The 3,744-nt window shown below is 39.4% G+C and overlaps 1 pseudogene; it reads right to left on the reverse strand.

The window, feature by feature from the left end:
• Positions 1–1,660, reverse strand: Gm3810 (predicted gene 3810; annotated as a pseudogene).

The raw sequence follows: 3,744 nt of genomic DNA on the forward strand, positions 1-3,744 counted from the left end.
ACAATCATGTTTTATTTGAAAAGATGTCTACGCTGTATTGAATACCAACACAGGTGATGAAGATACTACAGCTGTGTCCCAGCAATACTGAGTACCAATGGTATGTCACAAAGACCAGAAATATCTTCTATTAACATCAAACCTTCACATCCATCACATAAAAGCAGTTAAAACTTATACAAGATTATTTTTGCTTTCCCTGTCTTTGCTCAGAAGCAGAAGGTGGGTGTTAGAGACTGGTCAGTCTTACTTCCTATACTAAAGCAAACTCAGGAGTCACTTCTATTGAAAGGTTCTTGGTCCTACAGCGGCTGAGTCTCTGGTATCTTGTGACATCCAACAACATTCTCAGCATCTGGGATGAAATCTCCATTTCCAGAAAGGTGGGGCTGATCTGAGGGCTTGAGTCCTAGGGAGATGAGGACTTGGATCCTCAACTCATCGGAGGCTGAGATGGTTTGGAGACTTGTAAAAATCAAAGTATCTTCCCAGAACTGAAGGTACAGTGGATGCTTTGGACTAGGCTGGAATGTGTATGTATTGACTGCACTTGCTAATTGGCAAATGCAAAAGGACTCCTGCCTCTGTGATGTAACATTTCCAGACTCCTTTGCCTCTTAACAGTAATAGGACTGGCCAGGGCGAACCCATGGATACATTGCTAAAGCTGGTGATACTGTCTCGGCTTTGCTCCATTTTCTAAGCATGTTGTCTTTTGAATCATCGATGATAACAATTATGTTAAAAATTTTGTTTTCCAAAGGCAGATGCTTCGAGGGGCCATGGCTTGTCCTGTATCTTCCCTTTGGTACTGCTGTCAAGTAGAGAGATCATCATGGCTGTGAGTGGGGTGGGTGGGCATTCCATGGGTCATCTTCCTCCACAGGAAGAGGATGGGGAACAGGCCAAGTTGGAAACTATCTTATTTTCAGATGTGCTGGGAGAACAACCTGTTCTCTTTAGCTCTTTAGGGTGAGAACCTTCCAGAAATCTTCCTCATAACCACAATAATGATCCCTCTGACGAAGCCAATGGCTAACAGTACGCCAACTGTGATTCCAACCAGGGAGAATACTAGCAAGCCATCTTTCTTATCTGTGGTCTGCGTTTCATCACCTGCGTTATCTCTATTGGGGTGACTTGTTTTCTTGTCCACAGAGTGGCTAGTCACAACTTTGACAGAGGTTGTACTCTCATGTTCTTTGTGATCATGGTGTGAGGTTCCTGAGGTTGGCAGTACCTCAATGGGAGGCTTGTCCCACCCTCGTTCTATGTTGGTACCAGAGGTGCCTTGCCAGTAGATTCTTTCAGCCCTCCAATAGCACCTGTGGTTGCTCTTTTGTCTTCCATACGTGGGGTCACAATATCATTTTATATCACGCCTGTGGTCCCTCCCTGCGCAGAGAACCAAATGTTCCCAAAAACCCAGAACACCACTGGTGCGATTCACATCTTGATCTCATTGGAGCCTCAGCAGCTAGTGGGTTTTTTTGTGGGATGTGAAAAGATGAAAAGCAAAAACAAAAACAAAAAACAAAACAAAACAAAAAACCCTTCGAAGCCACAGGCTCAGCCAGGAAGAGCTAGGCAAGAGGCTGGAAGGAGGTGAGCAAAAGTCCCAGAGAGTGCCAGGGCTTTCTTGACTGGTAGAGGCAGAAAGTACAGCAAACTTGGCAGCTTGGCAGTTGGCATTTATGTCTCCCCTCCTGGGGGTCGCGGGGGGGGGGGGGGTGGAATTCAGGTGGTCCCGGATCTCACACTTATTCTTTAAAATGCTTTCTTACATAAGTGCTTTAGTTTATAGTAACTTAGAACAAAAATGTTTCTATGTAGTTTTTTAAGGTCTAAATAGATCAGGAGAAGTTGAAAATGGGAAAACTTTTGAACATACTGATTTTAAAATGAAAATAAAGACTTTTTTTTAAATAAAAAGGAAATTTGAGATTAAATTATATAGGTATTGTCTAAGCAGGAGCTAGACTAGGGAATAGTCATTGTAAAGACAGTCATTTCTTATTTCTGCTTTGTAACTAGTACTTTTTATGCTCTTCATAAAGCTCAAATACAGAGCAAATTTGATTAAGTGTATCCCAATATAAACTGGGTAGACAGGTCCCTATGTGAAGCCACATGGTGAGGAACATGCCATGTGGAGTGCTCCACTGGGAAATATAAATTAGGTTGGAAGTAGATTTGATGGCCTAAAAGTCATATTAAATGAAGGCCTGGGGAGTTAGTACTGAATCCTAGGCTAAGGTTTGTTATTATAGATAATTTTAAGGGTTAGGTGGTTCCTCTAGTCATGAATATATTATGTAAATGAGATCAAAGATATTTGAGACTATGATGTTATAAGTGCTATGTCAATCACATCTGTGGTTGTAAAATGGAAGACATTGGATTGAAGATAATGAGAGTTTGAATCAAGAAACAGCTCTTGAGTAAATCTGGGTAAGGGTCTGGAGATCAGGAAATGAAACTTAGGCAATGTCCAATTCTCAGGGTTTCCATAACAGATCTAACTACATTTAATTTATTTCATTCTGTCTCTGTCTGTCTCTGTCTCTGTCTCTGTCTCTGTCTCTGTCTCTGTCTCTGTCTCTGTCTCTGTCTCTCTCTCTCTCTCTCTCTGTGTGTGTGTGTGTGTGTGTGTGTGTGTGTGTGTGTGTGTGTGTGTTGTGTGTATGCCTGTGCCTGCTCATGCCCACATTAGAACACAACTGTAGATATCACTTTGAACTAAACTCAGGTCAGGTTTGAAAGCAGATACCTTTGTCACTGAACTATGTCATCACCTCAAAGTTTTACTCAGCTAGTGATCTATATCCATAGTATGTTTTATTAAATCTTGTAAGAGAAAGAGTTTTAAATATTCAACTCAATTATATAATATTCTGCTCTTATCAATGATTATGCTTCTGTGACTCTATTGCCAACAATAACCTGTAGCCTAAAATATTTAAATCCACACAAAACAATTCATATTATTTAAACTGTATGTTGTTTTGTATAACAGGATACTATCTGCAGACTTTTGCTCATTTAGCCTGGGATATAAACTTTGTCCAGTGTATACATTCTGAATATGCTACCCACCTACTAGATACTTAGTATCTGTCTCACTTATCAAATTGATTATCATGAAATCAACTTATATCTTGCTTAACTATGGTCTTGAAGTCCAAGAGTAGTTATACTTTCTGTCCAGAAATGCCAAGAAGCCCCATTCGATCTTTTAACCATATTTCTAGCAGATTCAGGCATCTATCTGGAGTCTTGGGATACAGTGTCTGTTTCTAAGAGAAAACTATCATAGTCAGAATATTTTCTAATGATTTTCATTAAACTTTTTCTATTCTGCCAGCCAGTTATGGGTAGAGTGATATTGACTATACAACAGTTGAACAATATATTGATATTTGAAAGGAACATCATAAGTACTCAGATGATAGTATTTATCAAGTAAACTCAAGTTGACTGAAGGGCAGTTGTAATCTAAATTTTTGTGCTTCTTGAGTTTACTGGTGAAATACTTCATGACTATTAAATGAAATTATGTAAAATTGTGTATAAAATTAAGGCAGACATGTGATTATGATGTGATATACCCAATCCCAGCACTTTAAAAATGGAGGAAGGTCACTCCCATTTTCCTATCAAGTTTGAATCCAGTCTTGGCTGTGAGGCACTCTGTTTCAAAAGAACAGCAAAACTTTTAAAAAGTTAAAACATCCAACAAAATCT

This window comes from Mus musculus, chromosome 11 (genome assembly GCF_000001635.26).
Source record: "Mus musculus strain C57BL/6J chromosome 11, GRCm38.p6 C57BL/6J".
Taxonomy (NCBI): domain Eukaryota; kingdom Metazoa; phylum Chordata; class Mammalia; order Rodentia; family Muridae; genus Mus; species Mus musculus.